This window comes from Heterodontus francisci, chromosome 19, assembly GCF_036365525.1.
Source record: "Heterodontus francisci isolate sHetFra1 chromosome 19, sHetFra1.hap1, whole genome shotgun sequence".
Lineage (NCBI taxonomy): Eukaryota > Metazoa > Chordata > Chondrichthyes > Heterodontiformes > Heterodontidae > Heterodontus > Heterodontus francisci.
The window spans coordinates 36,043,098-36,067,118 of NC_090389.1; the positions used below are offsets into that span (position 1 = coordinate 36,043,098).

Sequence of the window (24,021 nt, forward strand, 5' to 3'; positions counted from 1 at the left end):
AGAAAATATATAAAAAAGGAAAATAAAATAAATAATTGAATAAAATAATTTAGTTAATTGAAACACATTAAGGATTGCAGGACAGATGATGTGTCACAGCTGCAGTATGTGGGAGCTCCTGGATGCCAAAGTGATCCAGGGCAAACACGTCTGCAGTAAATGTTTGCGGTTCAAAGAGCTTCGGCTCAGAGTCATTGAACTGGAGGCCGAGCTGCAGACGCTGCGACACATCAGGGAGGGGGAAAGCTACCTGGACATTTTGTACCAGGAGGTGGTCACATTACTTAGGATAGGGTCTTCTGGTTTGGTTTGTGGTCAGGGACAGGAGAGTGCGGCTGCAGCTGAGGCAGGTAAGGGGACCCAGAAGGCAGGAATGCAGGAGCCTCAGCCTTTGCGATTGTCCAACAGGTTTGAGGTTCTTTCAGCTTATTTGGATGAGCATGGTGGCTGCAGGGTGGATAAGCAACCTGACCATGGCACCATGGTACAGGAAGCCATTCAAGTGGAGGTAGAAAAAAGGAATGTAGTGGGAGTAGGGGACAGTATAGTTTGGGAGATTGACACTGTTCTCTGCAGCACAGAACGAGAGTCCAGACGTCTGTGTTACCTGCCTTGTGCCAGGGTTTGGGACATCTGCTCAGGGCTGAAGAGGAACTTAGACTAGGAGGGGGAGGATCCAGTCGTCGTGGTCCATGTAGGTACCAACGACAAGGGCAGGACAAGGAAAGAGGTTCTGCATAGTCAGTATGAAGAATTCGGCACTAAATTAAGAAGTAGAACCTCAAAGGTAATAATCTCTGGATTATTATTTGAGCCACATGCAAATTGGCACAGGACGAATAAGATTAGAGAAATGAATGCGTGGCTCAAAGACTGATGTGGTAGAAGTGGATTCCAGCTTGTGGGGCACTGGCACCAGTACTGGGGAAAGTGGTGGCTGTACCATTGGGATGGTCTACACCTGGACCGTGCTGGGGCCGGTGCTCTAGCGAACCGCATAACGAGGGAAGTGGAGAGAGTTTTAAATTGAATAGTGAGGACAAGGGATCAAATTTGGGAAGATATGGTAAATCAAGGAGTAGAGACAAGGCAAGAGAGGAAGGTATTAATATGGAAAATGATAAACAGATGATGACAGGAAGGGACAGAGCGTACAAATCTAAGAGTAAATCAGCAGATAAAGCTAGAGGTTACAAGAATAATAAAAGGACAAAACTAAAGGCTCTGTATCTGAATGCACGTGGCATTCAAAACAAAACAGATGAACTGAGAGCGCAAATAGAAATAAATAAGTACAATATGATAGCCATTACAGAGTCATGGCTGCAGGATGATATAGATTTGGACCTGAATATTGAAAGGTGCATGGTATTTAGGAAGGGCAGCAAACTAACAAAAGGTGAAGAGGTTGCTCTGTTAATTAATGATGGTATTAGCGCAATAGAGAGGGATGACCTAAGTTCAGGAAACCAGGCTGTAGAAGCAGTTTGGGTAGAGATGAGAAATCATAAAGGCAAGAAGTCAGTTGTGGGAGTGGTGTACAGGCCACCTAATGTTAACCACACTGTAGGAAGGGGTATAAAGGAAGAAATAATGGCAGCCTGTCAGACAGGTACGGCGATAATAATGGGGGATTTTAACCTAAATATAGACTGGAAAAATCAGATGGGAAGAGGTAGCCTAGATGAGGAGTACATAGAATGTTTTCAGGATAATTTCTTGGAAAAGTACGTTCTGGAGCCAACCAGAGAGCAGGCTATACTAGACCTGGTATTGTGCAATGAGATATGATTAATTAATGACCTCATAGTTAAGGCACCCCTAGGTAGCAGTGATCATAATATGATTGAATTTTGCATTCAGTTTGAGGGAGAGAAGAGTGGATCCAAGACCAGTATTTTAAACTTAAATAAGGGCAATTATGAGGGCATGAAAGCAGAGCTAGCTAAAGTGAACTGGCAAATCAGGTTAAGGGATAGGTCAATAGAGATGTGGTGGCAGACATTTAAGGGGATATTTCAGAATACACAGAATAGATACATTCCAATGAGAAAGAAAAATTCCAAGGTGGGGACCTGCCATCTGTGGTTAACTAAAACAGTTAAAGATAGTATCAAACTTAAAGAAAAAGCATATAATTGTGCAAAGATTGGAGGCAGGTCAGAAGATTGGACAGAATATAAAAAACAGTAAAGAATGACTAAAAGATTGATAAAAAGGTAAAATTAGAGTATAAGAGAAATCTAGCTAGAAATATAAAGACAGATAGTAAGAGTATCTATAGATAGTTAAAAAAGAAGAGTTAACAAAGTGAGCGTTGGTCCTATAGAAAGTGAGTCTGGGGAATTAATAATGGATAATAAGGAGATGGCAGATGAACTGAACAGATATTTTGCAATAGTCTTCACTATTGAGGATACAAGTAACATCCCAGTATTAGCTGTAAGTCAGAAATGGAAGGGAGGGAGGAACTCAAGAAAATTACAATCACCAGGGAAACGGTACTGAACAAATTGTTGGAGCTGCGGGCTGACAAGTTCCCGGCTCCTGATGGACTTCATCCTAGGGTCTTAAAAGAAGTGGCTAGTGAGATAGTTGATGCGTTGGTTTTAATTTTCCAAAATTCCCTAGATTCTTGGAAAGTTCTGCTAAACTGGAAAATAGCGAATGTAACTCCTTTATTCAAAAAGGGAGGGAGACAGAAAGCAGGAAATTACAGGCCAGTTAGCATAACATCTGTCTTGGGGAAAATGTTAGAAGCTATTATTAAAGACATTATAGCAGGGCATTTAGAAAAATTGAAGGTAATCAGGCAGAGTCAACATGGTTTTGATAAAGGGAAATCATGTTTAACCAATATATTGGAGTTCTTTGAGAGAGTTACATGTGCTGTGGAAAAAGGGGAACCGGAGAATGTATTGTACTTAGATTTCCAGAAGGCATTTGATAAGGTGCCACATCAAAGGTTATTGCAAAAAATAAAAGCTCATGGTGTAGGGGATAACATGTTAGGGATGGAAAGAAGATTGGCTAGCCAACAGGAAACAGAGAGTCGGCATAAATGGTTCATTTTCTGGTTGGCAAGATGTAACAAATGGTGTGCCACAGGGATCTGTGCTGGGGCCTCAACTTTTTACAATTTATATAAATGACTTAGATGAAGGGACCGAAGGTATGGTTGCTAAATTTGCTGATGACACAAAGATAGGTAGGAAATTAAGTTGTGAAGAGGACATAAGGGGGCTACAAAGGGATATAGATAGGTTAAGTGAGTGGGCAAAAATCTGGCAGATGGAGTATAATGTGGGAAAATGCAAAGTTGTCCATTTTGGCAAGAAGAATAAAAAATAAGCATATTATCTAAATGGTGAGAGATTGCAGAGCTCTGAGATGCAGAGGGATCTGGGTGTCCTGGTGCATGATTCACAAAAGGTTAGTATGCAGGTACAGCATGTAATTTGGCAAGCTACTAGAATGTTATCATTTATTGCGAGGGGAATTGGATACAAAAGTAGGGAGGTTATGCTTCTGCTATATAGGGCATTGGTGAGACCACATCTGGAGTACTGTGTACAATACTGGTCTCTTTATTTAAGGAAGGATGTAAATGGGTTGGAAGCAGTTCGAAGAAGGTTTACTAGACTCATACTAGGAATAGACGGGCTATCTTATGAGGAAAGGTTGGACAGGCGAGGCTTGTATCCACTGGAATTTAGAAGAGTAAGAGGCAACTTGATTGAAACATAAAATCCTGAAGGGTCTTGACAGGGTGGGTGTGGAAAGAATGTTTCTCTTTGTGGGAGAATCTAGAACCGGGGGTCACTATTTGAAAATAAGGTGTCACCCATTTAAGACAGAGATGAGCTGAAATTTTTTCTCTCAGAGGATCGTGAGTCTTTGGAACTCTCTTCCACAAAAGGCAGTGGAAGCAGAGTCTTTGAATATGTTTAAGGCAGAGGTAGATAGATTCTTGATGAGCAAGGGGGTGAAAGGTTATCAGGGGTAGGTGGTAATGTGGAGAAATCAGTTCATCCATAATCTTATTGAATGGTGGAGCAGGCTTGAGGGGTTGAGTGGCCTACTCCTAATTCGTATGTTCGTATGTACGTAGTTCCTCCTGGAAACCAAATTTTATTTTGAAAAAGATTTTCTTACTTGAAATGACTGAAACCATTTTGATAAATTATATGACCAGAAATTGACTGAATAAAAACAGCAGTTGGCACCTGATAAAAAAAAAATTCCCAACAGAAATTGCTTTTCGTAGGAAGTCACTTTCCCACTGTTACAAACTGATTCAAAACTTAATGCTTGACTTATACTGGCTGGCAGAATTGGAATTCATAATCTGCTTACTCTGCTGAAATTAATATAATTCTAGAGAGAAGAAATAAATTTGTTGGAACATTTTTGAATGTGCTTGTTCCCTCCAGCTGTGCAATTTTATTGCAAAATAAAGATATTTGAAGGTGACAGCCAAAGTGGAAGTTTAATTTAAAAGTAGCGTTAGGTAATTTAAACCTAATTAGATAGACTGCTCTTTTTACATTGCCATCAATGGAAAGTAAAGTCAGGTGGTATTTAATACAGGCGGTAAATCACATCACTTCAGTTTCCCACTGGACAGTTAAGGATAAAAGTAACATTTGCTGTGATTCAATCCTGCAGGTTATTATGCATGTCCTTACCTGAAAGATTTCTGCTTAGTTTGTACATTGCAACTGCGTGTAGCTGCCTTTGATTGGATTATATATCCAGCAGCACACAACTCTTCATACTGCTGGGTAATGAGGTTGATTTTAACTTGCTGAGGGTAGCATTAACAGGCCAGTAATGGCCTCAAAGTGGTGTGGATGTACTTACCAATCTTTAATGCTGAGTATCAGCCTGCTGTTACTTCCAGAGTGACCAGCTACTGGGCAACCAAAGCACCTGCGTGTCTTGGCTATCGCCCCTTTCAAAATGCAAATTGGAGTCCTGTGACACACAGAGGATCCTGCTTGTTATTTTAGGATAGAACTGATTGGAGCTTGTACTGTGCAGTCTCTGACCAGTTGTGTTTGAATGAGACTTGGACTTCAAAGTGACTCTGGCCACTTCACCCTGGAACGGACAGATGGTCTGCATTCAGCTTAACACAAGTTGTGTAGTATCACATTGTGCGGAGGCCGGTCATCAAAATCTTTTCTCCTACCAAGAGAGTGAGATAGAAATGGTTGAGACTCAAGAATGGTAACTAAAAGCTTGTGAATACATGAAATAGATTCAGAGAACGTGCTCTGTATCCTTGTAAAACTGAAGGACATATCATTGGTTTACAGTGTTGTGATACCAGTTTAGTCAACATGTGTTACCTTTGTCCAACTCAAAATTTTTATGTTGAACATGATGTGCAAGCACTTGAAGTTCATGCTGTTGGTCTAAATGCAGACAGTCATCCCCTTGAAGGAAAATTGCAAATTGACTGAGCATATTGGAAAAATTTAAAAATTGATGTAACTATCATGACATGAGGATGAATACCTACAAGGCAGAAAGAGCTTGCAGCAAAGTGCTGTTACATTTCTCATAAAATTTGTGTTGAGTGCCAAAACAGAAAGTCTAAAGTTTGCATTCAAGAAACATACAGTGTATGGCTTTAGTGCCTGAGACTAATATCATTACCATTATTAGAATTTCTCTAACATTTACTGTTTAGATATCCCAACTAAATAGTGAAGATCATATTCCATTTCTAATCAGAAGTCAAAAATAAAATCAAAGCTTCAAATAATCTTAATTAAATAATTTAATAATCCCTGTTGATCAGCAGCATTCATTTAAAAAAAGAATCTCATTTGACTGCAAGAATTATTTTGAAAGTTCACAATCATGTATCCAAATCCAGTTAGATGAATCAAGGTCAGATACAGGAAAGAGGCATACAAGTACAGTTGAGGCCCTAGAAATTGGACTGTACTTGCTGGTCTTGCATGTATGCTGAAGGGTCCAATATGGTGGGCAACATGCGGGCACTCATTCTTTGTCGGAAGCGCAGCGCCTAGCATATTGGTAAAAGATCTACCAAACATCCAGGGTGTGCATCGTTAGGTCCTACTTGCATATGCAAAACGCCTAACGTCCGTTCATTTGTGATTGAGTGCAGCACGCAGTATTCTCAGATGCTTGGTAGCCAAATCACCGGTCATTAAAGTGATAATAAAAACAAAATATTGTAGATGCTGGAAATCTGAAATAAAAACAAAAAGTGCTGGAAATACTCAGCAGGTCTGGCAGCATCTGTGGAGAGTGAAGCAGAGTTAATGTTTCAGGTCTGTGACCTTTCATCAGAACTGTATTTGCACTTTTATTTCCTGTTTTTTTCTGTGGCAAAATTAGCTGTGTCTTTTATGTCCTGAATCGGTCTTGCATGTCTCAGCTCTGCTTTCATGTCATGAGACCTCCCAATGGTTCTGCATAGCTCTACCAGTCAGTTTTTCTTATTCCAGTTCTATATTTTTGAATCTCTACTGTTCTGCTGGCTCTGCAACTTATTTATCTTAGCTTTGTTTTTTCATTTCCTGGATTTGTATTTCTTTTCCTAGCTCGTTTTTAGTTCCATTGTTCCACTCTTAGGATTTACAGCATTTACATCTCATTGACGAGTATTTATTAGTCATAGGTAGGACCCTACCAAAGTTACGGCCATGTGAAATGCTTCACGGACCGTGAAATCTCTGGTCCTGTCTGAAATGTTCATTGATACAAGGCTCACCTCACTGATTGGTAGACGAGGGAAGACTTCCGGTGCAGTTTTGAGAGAAGCAGTATCAAGTATTAGCAGACAAGTGAGAATGCCAGAATGAGCACATCAAAAACAGCCACAACCATTACTACCGCACACTGGAAGCCAAATTCTGTATGCCAATGGTGGAATGCTGTCTTGTACAAGCTGCACTGTTTCATTGGATCACATACGACAGGCAATGGTTCAGCACCACTTATAGTCCGAAAGCCATCGCAGCAGAAAGAGAGCATCCGACACCGCACTGCTGGAAAACAAACACGCAGAAAAAACAAGCAACGATTTCCTCTCTTTTTCAGAAATCGATGTCAGTTGGTTACAGTAGAACTTGTGGATGCTGTTGCAAGTGCCAACATACCTTGGAAAAATTTGATCACCCAAAGCTGTGGGTATTCTTTCAACGTAATGTGCAAAATGGTGGTTGCTTGCCAAGTGCAAATGAACTATGACAGGACTACCAACCAAAGGTTTTTGCTACACATTGTGAAGAATGAAGTCTTTTGCAATTACTTGTGATGAGTCCGCCGATGAGCAAGGTTCATGTTTTGTTTGAGTTTATGTGTTGTAAGGCCGAAGATGTACAGTCAGGAAAGTTAACAACAGTGCTTGCGGACTGTATCCACTTTGAAGCTGTTAATTACACCAGTTTCTTGAGCAATAATCAAAACATTTTCCAAATATGGTGCAGATTTCAACGACGCATCTGCTTTCATTAGTGACAATGCAACATACATGACAAAATCTTTCAAATCTGTGCTCCGAGGTGTAAAGCCAAATGCAGTCATATTACATGTAATGCACATATAAACCTCCCTTGTCTTGTCTTTTTGTTTTAAAAAGATCATTTTCATGGTTTGCTACAACACCATGAAATTTATGATTTAAATACATGAAATTCACAATTCTTAACATGCTGTGACAGTGAAATTTGTTAAATTTGACCGTGAATTTGGTAGGGCCCTAGTAATGAGATCTGGAACACAAGTATCGACAGTGAAAGTTGAAAAATTCCTCCTTTTTTTCTGGTTGCAAACCATTTCAGTTAAATATCAGAAACTGAAGCAGGGAACAGAGGACAGAGATGTACCAGGGCTAGAACAAAGGCTGAGCAATGAGGTGAGAGGGCCGGCAGGATGAAAATATCTGCTAATGTTTCACTGATTGTATCTGCTAAATGAATGGGAGCCTTGTTACAATAATCAGCTCTTTACAGTTAAGGCTGAGTGTTCACAGTTTTCAGTTCAGGGCACATAAAACTTGCATATTTACAAAGTCAAAGCCAATCTCACAGGTCAGTAGGTGAGCTTCTCAACATTGCCAGCGGTGCAAACACTTCCCTTCATATGCTGAACTAAAAAGCCCTTCAAGATTGCAGGGGATATTGAATGCATATTTTGTAATTGGGACCAACCAGAATCAACTGCATCGAAAAATAATGATTGAGATTGCCTTTGACGTGTTTGCTTCAATCAAAGATCTCACCATTGAAGCAGGAAGCCATGGTACCATGACAGGTACCCAAAAGGAACCATCCCTGTCAGCACAGTGTTTTTTTTTTGCCAGTTTTCTCCCCTCTGCTTACTGCTGTCCCAGAATATGGTTCTATATATATCCACTAATGTACACTTAGCCATATTTCCTGTATAAACTGAGATAGTTGAATAGTTTGATGTGTCAAGGACATAACACATTAGTCCAATCCAATCCTTATTCATTGTCCAGAAATGTGCAGTTTCAGCAGGAGTCATTCAGGAGGTTTTGTTTGATTTCTTAACTCAGGAACTGAGGTCAATTGCAGTAATTCATATCTCTGATCAATTAACTCAGCACAGATCTGAGATCCAAAATGGGGCCTTCTGCCTATATGATTTGGCTACGCAGTGGTCTAACTTCAATAAATTACCATTGGACCTCTCAACCCACAGTAACAGCTGAGAGGCATAGAGCCAGGCCAAGTCCTGCCATCATTGGGAGCCCAAAGATCTTTGGACCACAATCCCTGCAGCCCTGGACCCACCACAACATGCTGGGTCAGGGAGGGCACCTCATTTCCATGGATGCAGTGGACAGCTACGCTAGTATGGGTGCATTCTGGGTGTTGTCCAGCCCAAAGATTTGGAACCTCCCTGGATGTCATATCATGAGGGTCGAGATTACTAATTTTAATCATTACTTTTCCTTGGACTCTAACCCCAGTTGGGCCCATTTGCACACTTCTGGAGGTTGGTGCACCTCATTTCATTAGGTGTTCTGGCCTCAAAACATACAACAGATCCCACTGAGATTGGGATGTAGGAAATCAATATAGGAGTTCCTGCTTCAAGCTCCACCTCCTTTACCTCATTGGCCTCATCCGAGGCAGCTGGAGGTTCCCCTCCTGACAAGTCTGACACAGAAATTCCGATATCAGTCAGGACCAGGCATATTTTGGTCACAGTCTATTTCTGTACCATTGCCCTGGACTCCTGTCAAAGGGATGATGGCTGGAATGGACTTGCAAGTTCAGCCCCCTGATGTCCATCGGAAATAAATCAGGAGTGAAAACCTTGACCATTTTTTCTTTGCCCAATCTAGAATTGTGGTGCCCCCCCATTGCCTCTCAAATAAGATTAGCTAATTCAACATACAAAAAGGCTTAAGAGAATTTACATGTTTGTATTGATCAGCTGCTCACTGTATGAAATAGCTGACCCATCAAAAATATATTTTTCCTCTACATGTATGTGGCATCATTTTTGAAAGAGTCATATCCTCCAAATGTAACTTGTCTTTTAAGTAACTGATCAGTCTTGAAGTAGCCTAATCCATCTCACTAAAGTTCTGCATTCAGCTCATTGCCTGACCTTGGACACAATATGGTTGACTCCCAAATAGCCTAGTAAGCCAGACTCTGCAAATGAATAACAGCTCATTAGGATCTGTCCCTGCAACAGATTTGATTTAATTTGTAATTCTGTGTGTTACATACATTGTAATCTTTAGTACTCACATTCAAAGTGTAACTTTGAAGAGTTCTATTCCATACTTTGATTAAGCACCTGGAAGTGTGACTCTTGTTTCCTAGTATCGAATCACTTGGCCATTATTTGGGAAAATGCGAGTCGACAGGTCAGAGGAGGCAGTAAGGCCAGTGAAACTGATTATACTTTTGGCAAGAAATAAGTCTTTAAAAAAATGTAACTGTGAGTTGTAACTTGCTCTTAAGAGACAGCTTTTGGGAGAGGAGTGGCATCAGAGAAAGGAGTTTCTCTGTCCAAAATCCTGGCTGGATAATAGAATTACATAGAAGAACATTAAGATCAAAAATTTACATCACAGCATGCATGGTCTCTAACTGAAAATCTGGTTGAAATGCAGAGGATATGGGAGTGAGATAGACACAGAATTGTTAAAACTCTAGCAGAGTTTCCAACACATGTAAGAGAGGACGGTTATTGTCAGAAGCAGTCAGCAAATCCTTCATTATGACCATTCATTGAAGAAAATCCATACAATCAAAGAAAATTTACTGTGTTAGGGAAGAATTAGGCACAAATCTGATTTATTATCAGATGGGATAGGGGCCAAAGACTGATCTACTCTTTGGTTCAAAGTAGCATGTTATCTTTGTTTTGAGTTGTGAAAAATTATTATTTTGATTTGCAAAATTGTGAACATTTGAAATTGAGTAGAGTTAGGGCAGTCGGGATGGTTTGCATGTATTCTTCTGATTTGAAACCATCTCAAATTACATATCCCTCAGGAATTATATTATTTAATGAAAATGCAACAATTCATATTTTGATATGGATTTTTAAAATGCAGATGGAAGTATTGAGATTTGTATCTATTACATTTTATATTTAGTAATAAGCATACCAGCTGTACTCGGGGATCCAGACTGGCTCCATGAGTTACATACTTCTAACACTGCCCTGATTTCTTTACTACCTGTTATGCTTCAGTTTCCCATTTTATTTAATTTGTTGCTCACTGTTAACTTTCACTTTGTCCTTTCTATCTTACATTAAAATGTATTCATGAATTATTCTATTCCTGTTCCATGGGTTTTGCTGAAAGAGATAAACAACATCCTGAACATTTCCAACTGAATTTCACAGCCTGCCACTCACAGTTAGTAATGTGTAGCGGGTCTAAGTGTTGTGAGACTGATATTGCTGATTAGTTCAAAGAGTTCTTATTTCTTTCTTCTGCCTAGATTAAGAGGGGGATTCTTACAGTGAATATACTCCTTGCTGCATGATGCTATTTCTAGGCCAAATCTTAAAATCAGATCATGAATAGGCTGCACTGTTTGCAGTATTGTGGCATCATCCTCACATATGTGGAAGATAATGATTAAAGAAGAAAGTTAGATTACCACCATCCCCCTACCTGCCCCCCGCACCCCGCTCCTCCAACCACTGCCAGCCCCGTAGCATTGTGTTCTTTAGTCTTTGATTGAAGTAGTTTTTCTCCCTCCATCCTCATCATTTGTGTTTCATTTGAGATTCATTTCAACTAAATGAATCCCTGTGGCATAAACTTGCTTAATTAAAAATTTAAAAAAACTGCACGGAAATAGAGCAGGATCATAAGACAGCAACAAGGTTACCACAAATCAAGATTTTATAAAGATAAAGCCCATTTGATGGTCAACCTAATTTAGTTTGTATAAATGAGTCTGAGTATATTCTGTAACTTTATTAACACTGTATGTGGCATCCTGATTTGTACTGTTGAGCAGATGCAACTCCATGAATCTTGCTTATATTTTATTGAAGCCCAAAGGGATGAATGGTGCTAATGGCAACAACATTACAGAGAGATATCCATGCAAATTACAGAGCTAGGTGAATGATTGAAGTTCCTTCTCAAGGGCATGGCTTGGGTGAATCAGAATAAATTTGTTGCCAGCCTGACAGGATATTTCACACTTGGGTTAGACTTCTCGGAAATGAATTTACAAAAGCTCATTAATTAGTAAAACTAGCATGCCATAGTTACTGCAATCATTCATTCATTAATGCAATTCCAGTAAAACTAAAGAAAAATGTGCTGTCTTGGTATTAGCTGTGGCTCATTGGTAAAACTCTTGCCTCTGAATAAGGAGATTGTGAGTTCAAATCCAGGCTGACATTCCAGTACAGTATTGAGAGAGTACTACAATGTTAGAGGTGCTGCGTTTTAGATGAGATGTTAAACTAAGGCTTTGCCTGCCCCCTCAGGTGGCTGTAAAAAAAATCCCATGATATTATTTCAAAGAAGAGCAGGGAAGCTTTCCCTGGAGTTCTGCCCAATATTTAACCCTCAACCAGTATCACTAAAAAAAAGATTATCTAGTTAGTTATCTCATTGCCATTTGTGAAACCTTGCAGCGTGCATATTGGCTACTGCGTTTTCACATTATAATGGTGATTACACTTCAGAAAATATTTAATTGGCCGTAAAGCATGAAAGGCTCTACAGAAATGCAAGAGTATCAGCTAAGAACAGATTTTAAGGGTTCATTTTCTCATCAAATTAGACTTTTGTCTATAAACCTTGTGCTTGAATTTGGGAACTCTGTACAGTGAAATTGTTTATTTATGTATTTGTGTGTATCTTTGTTTTTTTATCCATTATTTCTAATCTGAAGTTTTAGATAGGCCACTGCAACTTTGCTTTTGAATCAGCCACAAGAAGGTGTATTCAAGGCAGCTGCTCTACTGGTTGCCCCAACCATACTGTACAATATCATAGATCATGATATTTGAAATGGCAGCGATAAATTTAATATATTGGAATTCTATATCTAGATTGGGAATGTATTTTTCTGTCCTCAAGCTTCAGATCAGATTTTCCTTCCCAACCTTAGCAGCTATGTCAGCATTGAAAGAACTGTTAGAATTGTAGCTTTTATATCACAATGTCCACACAAAGGATTCTAAACGGCAGATGTTCAACATTATAAAATAGAACTGGATAAATGTCGAAATTATAAACCAGTTTTTATTCTACAGAATTTATAATTTTTTTTAAATCCCATGTTTTGGTTTTCATGCAGTCCTCAGTGGGTTGAGTAGCTTCTTTAGCTTCATGCATGAATTATTAATAGAATCCCTAATTAAAATGCAGGGATTTAACTGGGTGACCGATGGGCATTAATTACTTATCAAGTTCTGTGTTCTTGCAATACAATTTAACTATCAAAGAAATATGACAAGTTCTTAAAAACCTATGGCATTCAGAGGACTGGACCTACTAATGGAACATAGAAACATTAGGAACAGGAGCAGGTCATTTAGCCCCTTGGGCCTACTCCACCATTCAGTTAGATCATGGCCAATCTGCACCACAATTCAATTTTTCTGCCTTTGCTCCATGTTCCGTGACGTCCGGAACTAACAACAATGGTTATGGTAAATAAACTCATTGGTTCAAAACTGAGAAATATTACGACAGAGGCTGGAGGAGTGCACTGTCTTTCTGTAGCTCCACTTCTCCATGTATATTTAAATGTTTTACCCAGTTACCAATACAGGCAATTATACTCTATTTTTATTTCAGAATAAAATCCACCAACCAGGTTTCTTTAATAAACAACAAAACTATTAATTTATTATAAAACAGGACTTTTTCAGTAAATATGCAAAGCATTAACACACACATTGAAATATGAAAGTTCCTTTTTAAATTAACCCAACACACACGTGCACACACACACACGCTGGTTAAAGAAAAAATAAATATGTTTTCTCTGCAGAGATCTCTTTACAAAAAAAGACAAAAAAAAACTTTGGCCAAATACTTGTTAATCCTTGGAGGAAAGGGATAAGATATGGAATGATATCAGTTGTCCCTTTTCCAGCATCCCAAATACATGTAGACAGCTGTCACTGGGATCTTTTTGGAGCATTTCTTTTCAGGTGACATCGAGGATTAGTCTGGCAGACTTTCCAGGAGAAATGTGGCATCAGGGGTTTTGGCTATCACACACTGGGTTCTCAGGGTTTCTTAGAGATGGAGAAAGGATGAGATGGGTGCTTCTCTCAGCAAGCTGCAATCCCAAGTGACTCAAAACAATCCAAAACAAAACCAAGTCTTGACCACCATAAATCTTGGCATGTCACTTCTTTGTAAACAGCTCCCCCAAGTCACCATAGTCACCAAGGCTTCTGACATGTGACATCCAGTAGTGTTTTTAAACAGAAAGTTCAAGTCCTTCCAGTGACCTTTTTGAAAATAAAGTCCAGCATCTTTGGAATCACTTCAGTCCTTCAAATGAATCCCTTTCCACAATTCTAAAACACCTCAAAAAATATTTTTAAAATGGAAGCACTTTCACAACAGGAATCTCAAACTGATTAAATTTCTGAGCCATTATCTTATGTTTGAAATGCCTGTAACTCTTGATTCAGGGAATTCATACACTGTATATATAATAGTTGAATAATAGTGTTGAAATTTGGACTACAAGAAAGCCCCCAGCGAGTTAACATCCATAGCACTTAAAGCAGCCAGAAGCGCTGCACAAAGAACAGCCAGGCGCTGCGCAAATGACTACTGGCAACACCTATGCAGTTGTATTCAGCTGGCCTCTGACACCGGAAACATCAGAGGAATGTATGATGTCATTAAGAGAGCTTTTGGGCCAACCATCAGGAAGATCGCCCCCCTCAAGTCTAAATCAGGGGACACGATCACTGACCAACGCAAGCAAATGCACTGCTGGGTGGAGCACTACCTAGAACTGTACTCCAGGGAAAATGTTGTCACTGAGACCGCCATCAATGCAGCCCAGTCTCTGCCAGTCATGGATGAGCTGGATGAACAGCCAACAAAATCGGAACTCAGTGATGCCATTAATTCTCGAGCCATTGGAAAAGCCCCTGGGAAGGACGGCATTACCCCTGAAATAATCAAGAGTGCCAAGCCTGCTATACTTTCAGCACTCCACGAACTGCTTTGCCTGTGTTGGGATGACAGAGCAGTACCACAGGACATGCGCAATGCCAATATCATCACCCACTATAAGAACAAGGGTGACCGCGGTGACTGCAACAACTACTGTGGAATCTCCCTGCTCAGCATAGTGGGGAAAGTCTTCACTCGAGTCGTTTTAAACAGGCTCCAGAAGCTGGCTGAGCGTGTCTACCCTGAGACACAGTGTGGCTTTTGAGCAGAGATATCCACCATTGACATGCTGTTCTCCCTTCGCCAGCTACAGGAGAAATGCCACGAACTACAGATGCCCCTCTCGGTTGCTTTCATTGATCTCACCAAAGCCTTTGATCTCGTCAGCAGACGTGGTCTCTTCAAACTACTAGCAAACATCGGATGTCCACCAAAACTACTAAGTATCATCACCTCATTCCATGACAATATGAAAGGCACAATTCAGCAGAGCGGCGCCTTATCAGACCCCTTTCCTATCCTGAGTGGTGTGAAACAGGACTGTGTTCTCGCACCTACACTGTTTGGAATCTTCTTCTCCCTGCTGCTCTCACATGCGTTCAAGTCTTCAGAAGAAGGAATTTTCTTCCACACAAGATCAGATGGCAGATTGTTCACCCTTGCCCGTCTAAGAGCGAAGACCAAAGTATGGAAGGTCCTCATCAGGGAACTCCTCTTTGCTGACGATGCTGCATTAATATTCCACACTGAAGAGTGTCTGCAGAGACTCATCAACAGGATTACGGCTGCCTGCAATGAATTTGGCCGAACCATCAGCCTCAAGAAAACAAACATCATGGTACAGGACGTCAGAAAAGCTCCATCCATCAACATCGGCGACCATGCTCTGGAAGTATTTCAAGAGTTCACCTACCTAGGCTCAACTATCACCAGTAACCTGTCTCTCGATGCAGAAATCAACAAGCGCATGGAAAAGGCGTCTGCTGCTATGTCCAGACTGGCCAAAAGAGTGTGGGAAAATGGCACACTGACACGGAACACAAAAGTCCGAGTGTATCAAGCCTGTGTCCTCAGTACCTTGCTCTACGGCAGTGAGGCCTGGACAATGTATGTCAGCCAAGAACAACGTCTCAATTCATTCCATCTTCGCTGCCTCCGGAGAATCCTTGGCATCAGGTGGCAAGACAGTATCTCCAACGCAGAAGTCCTCAAGGCGGCCAACATCCCCAGCATATATACCCTACTGAGACAGCGGGGCTTGAGATGGCTTGGCCATGTGACCCGCATGGAAGATGCAGGATCCCCAAGGACACATTGTACAGCGAGCTTGTCACTGGTATTAGACCCACCAGCCGTCCATGTCTCTGCTTTAAAGACGTCTGCAAACGCAACATGAAGTCCTGTGACATTGATCACAAGTTGTGGGAAGCAGTGCCAGTGATCGCCAGAGCTGGCAGACAGCCATAAAGGCAGGGCTAAAGTGTGGCGAGTCGAAGAGACTTTGCAGTTGGCAGGAAAAAAGACAGAAGCGCAAGGGGAGAGCCAACTGTTTTACAGCTCCGACAACCAATTTTATCTGCAGCGCCTGTGGAAGAGTCTGTGACTCTAGAATTGACCTTTATAGCCATTCCAGGCGCTGCTTCACAAACCACCTCCAGGCGCTTACCCATTGTCTCTCGAGACAAGGAGGCTGAAAAAGAAGAAGAAGAAGAGTAGTGAAATTCTGTCTAATAGATGCAGATCCAGAAGAAAAGAACCCATTCAAAGGGAGCAGTGGAGCCCTGAGGATCGGCCAATTGATTTAATTTTTAGGTCTTGAATTAAGTCAAGGAGTTTAAAATTCAAATTATTTATTGTGTTATGATCTGGTGAGAAAGAGGTCTAGGGTTCCCTTCCAGCCTTCACCTGGTCTTACTGTAACATGGTTTAATTTTAAACACACCATGTTTTTTTAGCCCCCCCTTGGTGAATCCTTGTTCACCACTTTCCAATTATAAGGCAAAGAAACCAGTACAAAGAGGCTTTCTTAGGTTTAAAGAAGAAAAGTTGAAATTTATTGAACTTAAACTCTAATTCAGTTAATGCCTATGGATACACGACGCGTCCAGGCTAGCGTGCATATGCGATACACACATGCTAATCAAGACAGAAAAGAGCAGAAGAAAAATAAAGTAGACAAGTTTGAGGCAATATCTGAAGAGTTTTTGTTGTGGTTCTTCGAGCTTACCGTAGGGTCGTTGATTGTAGGTAGATCTTGCTTTTCATTGGGGCCCAGTATTCTTCTTAAACCTTGTTCGCTGTAGGAGACTTTTCTCTCTTGGGATTCATGTGTCTTCAGTGGATTCAGAGGCTTGTGAGAAAGACATGGGAGCAGATAGGAGAGATCTTCTCCGTCCAGGAGCAAACTGCTTTCTGCCCAAAGTGTTTGTACAAATTCAAAAAACTCAGGTTGCCCAGCAGGTTAGTTATGTGACGAGTTGGTTTGACCATGTCCGTTTGTGTATTCGACCAGTCAACCTGGAATGCGAGCTCCCCCACTTTCAACGTCTGTGATCAAAAGTCCATTGTGGGTTAAATGTGTCAGGGATGGCTGATTTATCCTTCCAAACACTGTCTGTTAATATGCAAATGTCTTTTCCAGCCACGGCTGATCTGTTTAACAAGTCCTTTCTTCTCTCCAGTAACAGTTTAAAGTCAATGTTCATGACAAAATTAATGTGCCTCATTCTTGACAGGTGGGGGCCTCGCATGACAATTGGCATTGCAGTGCTGTGCAGTGATGATAGTTGTTCGAAATAAACAGGTGAAAGTATAATAAAGATTAGAGTTACCTCACACATGAGGGCCTGAGACCATTTAAATGCATTTTTGAAGACTTGGTAAAATACAATTAAATCAAGCATGAGTTCATGTAAAAGCCTCTTTAACTCTTTACCACAACTTCTGATTCTGGAATCCAATGATTTTTAAGATAATTGCATTTTCTCTACATACACTGAGCCCTTCATATGCCAGAACGCAGAGTCCTCTCCCTTCCTTATTGATCAATGGAAATTGACAGATTTGTAATAACTCCTATGGATGATTTTGAAAATTATATTTAAAGAATTTATTTTGCGGCTGAAAAGTCCCCATATTGAACCTCGCCAAGATTTTCAGTTGAATCCTTCAGATTTTTCTCTCTTGCTATCTAGGTGATTAATCTCAATACAAAATGGATGTATTTCACTGTCTAAGAATAAACCACTGTACAATCTTAACATTCTGATCGGTGTACAACATATGTGAAGGCCTCTTTCAATTTCATCCATTAAAATTCTGTTTGAGCCATCCTGGAAAAACACCAGCCTTAAAATGCTACAATTCAAAGATTCTCATCTGAACACTTGGCTTATTCATGAACAATTCCTTTGTCTATACCAGCTATTTTAACCAATTAATGTTTAATCTAACATTTAGATTGTGTCACCAATCAGACTGGAAATATCAGACATGCTAAAAATAAATGACAGTTCCATTGCAAATTGGAAATGTCATAAAGTTCAGAGTTTTTAATATCTGCTCTAATATTCTTTAATTCTAAGTGATAATGTGTCACAGTTTGACTCAATTTGTGTTCACAAATTTCTAATAAAATCTGAAGATCTTTACTGTGACCCTCAGCAGTTATGTTGGTGTTGGCAGGCATATTCAGATTTGTTCAAGTTGCTCACCTGCGAGAGTTGGTTAAGAAGTGGATCTTCCTGCAGCTGGAGTTAGCAAACCCCTAGGTTGGCATTGGGGTTGTTGCTGGCTGAATGGGACCCACACTTCTGGAACTTCATTGATACCAATATAAGAGGTTTTTTCGAGAGAAAGTATTGATAACAAGTCTATGAACTGGATTTGAATCTGGATCTCAAAAGAAGAACTAGCTACCTCAGAATTAAAATCAAACCAAGCTGTTAACATTTAGCAGGATTTTCAGTCACAAGACAACTGCAGACCCAAGGCATCACCACAAGCTGGAAACATAAACACAGTTAAAAGTAATAGCCTGTGTCCATCACATGGGTCAGGGGACAGCCTGTCCTGCTTTAATCTGCGGACAATGTTTTGTTACCACCGATGCAACTGCTCTGAGCCACTGATTTTCTTTCATCAGAGCAACTGATTCATGTCTTCTACCAACTGTGAGAAGAATGACACAGGCAGTTTGTCATGGTCCCTCACCTTCCACAATGATCCCACAAGCACTGAAAACTAGCTCACACTTGCATTATTGTGAAAATAGAGTGAAAACTGTCTTTCTGTGCCATGTAAAAATGGGATGCTATGGTCAGGTGGGCAATGGCGTGGCTGGTTTCCACTGTTCACCTCCCAACTGACCACAGTAACTGTTTTTTTTGTTACTAGTGTTTTAACCCCTTGTGTTTTATTTACCAAATAAACAGACAGTGACAGGTTGTCTTGTAGTTTTAAAACAGCAGATTAACTATTTAACTAAATGGGTGGCACAGTGGCGCAGTGGTTAGCACCGCAGCCTCACAGCTCCAGGGACCAGGGTTTGATTCTGGGTACTGCCTGTGCGGAGTTTGCAAGTTCTCCCTGTCCCCGTGTGGGTTTTCGCCGGGTGCTCTGGTTTCCTCCCACAGCCAAAGACTTGCAGGTGATAGGTAAATTGGCCGTTGTAAAATTGCCCCTGGTGTAGGTAGGCGGTAGGGAATATGGGAGTACTGTCGGGTTAGTATAAATGGGAGGTTGTTGGTCGGCATAGACTCAGTGGGCCGAAGGTCCTGTTTCAGTGCTGTATCTCTAAAATAAAAAAAAAATAAACAATACTCATTCCCTGAAAACGTTTGCAACACCACTCACACACGCATCCACTCTCGAGAAGATAGGTAGAAAAGTAAGTGGTGTTCAGAGTTCAGGTTGTAAAAGTTTGTTGTTTCAGGAATAACCTGTGGGATTACCTCAGGAGGTGAATTTTAAAGTTGCAGACCTGTTTGCTGGTTGTCTGGTAATCGTTGGGCTGTTGCAGTCTCCTGGCAGTTCATTTTGGGTTGAAGACAATTCTGAAGTCTTGGGTCAATTCTCACCTGTAAAAGAGTAATTTTTACAAAGGCACTTTCTTGTCTCTGCTGTAACTCGCTTCCAACTTGTCTCAGCAGGGTTCAACTGTATTGGCCGGAACCGATCGCGCACACGCTCTCTGGCTCTGTATTTCTCTGTGTGTGTGTGTGTGTGTATCTCTCTCCCTCTCTCTCTCTGCCTTGCTGGAAATCAAGATGGCTTTTTGTTGCACTGTGTGACTGAGGACAGACCAGACTGATGATGATGTCTTTAGTCCTGTCCTGAAAAGACTTACCCCTTTGTTCCTCTCAACGATTATCTTTTAAGGTGAATTTTACAAGGGTTGGTTTTGCCCATGTGACTTGAGGTTTCATTGCTACCTGGGCTGTATAATACCTTGACGATGGCCCCATTCTGTGGAGATGAGAGTGGTTCGCACTCCATTGTAATGAAGGTTATTCGGAGTCAAGAAGTCTGAGCAAGGTCTTGTCTCATTGTTTTTGAGTATCGCTCACATCCAGGTGTGATTATCTGTCGCATTTCCATGCAGATAGGGCTTAATTGGTTTTCAGTCTTAATAGGCATGGATGTGGATTTGGGTTCAAGACATGCTGAGGGTCATCTGTCTTGTCCTCAATTTTGTTGACAGCACATATTTAAAAATTGTTCTTTTAACAATTGTTCCAATTTTTTTATAACTCATTTTGGTTCTGTATTTTCATTGCTGCATTTTTCGTGAGTGTGACAGGGATTAAAATAGTTTTTTCTTATTTCTCTTACTTTGCTTTCCCTACTGTTCTCCTTAGAACATTAGAACATTACAGCGCAGTACAGGCCCTTCGGCCCTCGATGTTGCGCCGACCTGTGAAACCATCTGACCTACACTATTCCATTTTCATCCATATGTCTATCCAATGACCACTTCAATGCCCTTAAAGTTGGCGAGTCTACTACTGTTGCAGGCAGGGCGTTCCACGCCCCTACTACTCTCTGAGTAAAGAAACTACCTCTGACATCTGTCCTATATCTATCACCCCTCAACTTAAAGCTATGTCCCCTCGTGTTTGCCATCACCATCCGAGGAAAAAGACTCTCACTATCCACCCTATCTAACCCTCTGATTATCTTATATGTCTCTATTAAGTCACCTCTCCTCCTCCTTCTCTCCAACGAAAACAACCTCAAGTCCCTCAGCCTTTCCTCGTAAGACCTTCCCTCCATACCAGGCAACATCCTAGTAAATCTCCTCTGCACCCTTTCCAAAGCTTCCACATCCTTCCTATAATGCGGTGACCAGAACTGCACGCAATACTCCAGGTGCGGCCTCACCAGAGTTTTGTACAGCTGCAGCATGACCTCGTGGCTCCGAAACTCGATCCCCCTACTAATAAAAGCTAACACACCATATGCCTTCTTAACAGCCCTATTAACCTGGGTAGCAACTTTCAGGGATTTATGTACCTGGACACCAAGATCTCTCTGCTCATCTACACTACCAAGAATCTTCCCATTAGCCCAGTACTCTGCATTCCTGTTACTCCTTCCGAAGTGAATCACCTCACACTTTTCCGCATTAAACTCCATTTGCCATCTCTCAGCCCAGCTCTGCAGCCTATCTATGTCCCTCTGTACCCTACAACATCCTTCGGCACTATCCACAACTCCACCGACCTTCGTGTCATCCGCAAATTTACTAACCCACCCTTCTACACCCTCATCCAGGTCATTTATAAAAATGACAAACAGCAGTGGCCCCAAAACAGATCCTTGCGGTACACCACTAGTAACTAAACTCCAGGATGAACATTTGCCATCAACCACCACCCTCTGTCTTCTTTCAGCTAGCCCATTTCTGATCCAAAGCTCTAAATCACCTTCAACCCCATACTTCCGTATTTTCTGCAATAGCCTACCATGGGGAACCTTATCAAACGCCTTACTGAAATCCATATACACCACATCCACTGCTTTACCCTCATCCACCTGTTTGTTCACCTTCTCGAAAAACTCAATAAGGTTTGTGAGGCACGACCTACCCGTCACAAAACCGTGCTGACTATCGCTAATGAACTTATTCTTTTCAAGATGATTATAAATCCTATCTCTTAGAACCTTTTCCAACATTTTACCCGCAACCGAAGTAAGGCTCACAGGTCTTCTCTTTCTATCTCTTGCACACCATCTGGATGGAGCTCGTAATAGCTGAGGATTCCAGTTCTTCAGTGCACTCAGATGATCTCCTCTACTCTATGCTCTTTAGACTCTGTGGCTTACTTGAGATGACACAGTAAATACTTTTAGCAAATATTATCTGTAAGTAAGATCATCACATTTTGGACACAAAGTCAGGACTCAGGGGTTGGTGAGCATTTCTGGAGGAGGAAGCTGAAGTATCAGGTTCTGTGCAAGTGAGAGATGGACCGCAGCACTGGGACATAAGTGCATGGGAGAGGAGGTAGTGAGATCAGGACTTAGGCAGGCAACCCTTCAGAAAGATTTCTATTGTGGCTGATGAAAGGTTCTCTGTGAACATGTCCAGACATATCTAACAGCACGGAATGCCAAAGATTATAAGCGGGAATGTTTTATGGTGCTGCTCTTCACTGAAAGAAATGGGACTCTTCATGAACAAGAAATCACCATCCTCAGACCAGAGGGATGAAACTGTCATCTCATATGTGAGCCTTCCTCCCCTCTGTGGGAGATTTGGCAGACTTGGAGATCAGTGTACCTCTTTGGTTATTTAAGGTATCATAAACTAAGCAGACACTAATCAGCAGTGTGACAGCAGTGCCACAAAAAAATCACCTTGTAGTGTTTCATTTATCAAGCATTAAAAAAAAACACAATTGAGACCTAGGATTTCGACCTCTACAGCAATGCATCTGGGTTGCTTGAGCTTTCTGTAGCCACATGCCGCTTGCTATAAACAGAGTACAGAACACTGGCTCCTAATTCTATATTGAAGTGATAAAAGATCAAATGAAATAATGACTCCCACTCACATTATCATAACAAAGTCAAAATTCCTTCGACTTCAGCGCACCATTCAATATTCCTTCACAAATCATGAGTGTCATTTATTTAAATTGCAGACAGGAAAATAACCCATAAAACTTGACATTCTCTTTTATTGCTATGAGCTGCAACCTTTCAGCGAATTTATCTGCCTAATATTTTTATGTATGAATTGCTCAATGATGGTACCAATAAAATTGAAATATAATTTCCTTGTATTTTTATCTCCTATCTACTGTTTGTATTTTTCACTTAACCTTCAAGCATCATTATAATCATTACATTGAAGGAACCAAAGGTAATAAAAGTGTATTCATAGGTTAATGGAGCTGACTTTCTCAGGGTTATAGCTGGAAATATCCATTGAATCAAAAAAGAGATGAGGAATAGTGTACAGAGCTCCATTCATGAGGGCTCCTCGCACAGAGGAGTGAGGATATATAAGTGTATTCGCATGATCCCCTGACCATTAATTTTAATGGGCTAAAGATCATAGGGAGCATGCCTGCAATTTCCCAATAGGCATTCCCAATTAGCAAGGTTCCACACCTACAGCCTTCATTTAGAAAATTAGCTCTATGGTCTTTTTTATCATTATTTAAACATATTTTTTTGAAAGTCTTAATTGTATTCAATAGTTCTTATTCTTTTCACCTGCTCATGTTGTTTACAGTCCATTCCCATTTGATATCCATTCCTACACATTTTAATCGCTATTAGGCTTGTCATGAAGACCCCCACCTGCCAAGAATGATGCATATTAATTTCATCATATGAACATTAATTTTAAACTGTTGATGGAGGAAGAAATGACTTGTGAAACAGATCACCAGACCTTTGACTGAAGGATATTTGCACGCTAAGAGACGGTGCTTGTGGAGACAAAGCACTGCTCTCTGAATCCAATTAACCCAAATGGATTTTGATCACCAGACATTGAATATGTAAGGAAGCGCATTCCAGGGACTGCGAAGATGATACAATCCACAAACACAGGAGTGGTTAAGCCAGTTAGTCACATGACTGACTTGCTGGCCAACTTGGAGTTGAATTGTGCCACACAGAAAGGAACAGTCTAGTTTTTGCAACTGAAGCTGGAACAAGGAAGCCTCTCTCCTGGCTGTCTCTATCTCGCTTTCTCCCAAGCCACCAGACCCACAGAAGACACATAAACCTCAAGAGAGAAAATACTCCTACATCGAAACGAGTTGAAGCGTGAACTTGGCCCCAACAAATATCAGGACTTAGTGGCAACCAAAGACTTCACTTTGAACTCAAAGGACAGTAAATAA

The 24,021-nt window shown here is 40.8% G+C and overlaps 1 protein-coding gene and 2 long non-coding RNA genes across 10 annotated transcripts in view; 1 reads left to right on the forward strand and 2 right to left on the reverse strand.

Moving 5' to 3' along the window:
- Positions 1-18,580, reverse strand: part of LOC137380017 (uncharacterized) — a 71,025-nt gene extending 52,445 nt beyond the window's left edge. For all 4 annotated transcript variants that reach the window (XR_010976950.1, XR_010976947.1, XR_010976948.1 and 1 more), the window contains exons 1-2: positions 18,373-18,580; positions 4,864-5,190 (exon numbers count right to left, since the gene is read on the reverse strand). This is a non-coding gene — a long non-coding RNA (uncharacterized lncRNA). The remainder of the gene's footprint in view (positions 1-4,863; positions 5,191-18,372) is intronic.
- Positions 1-24,021, forward strand: part of LOC137380015 (contactin-4-like) — a 1,659,092-nt gene that overhangs the window by 1,385,466 nt on the left and 249,605 nt on the right. The window lies entirely within an intron of this gene.
- LOC137380018 (uncharacterized) overlaps positions 19,618-24,021 on the reverse strand; it is a 69,486-nt gene continuing 65,082 nt past the window's right edge. Inside the window, exon 3 of the long non-coding RNA XR_010976951.1 lies at positions 19,618-19,737. This is a non-coding gene — a long non-coding RNA (uncharacterized lncRNA). The remainder of the gene's footprint in view (positions 19,738-24,021) is intronic.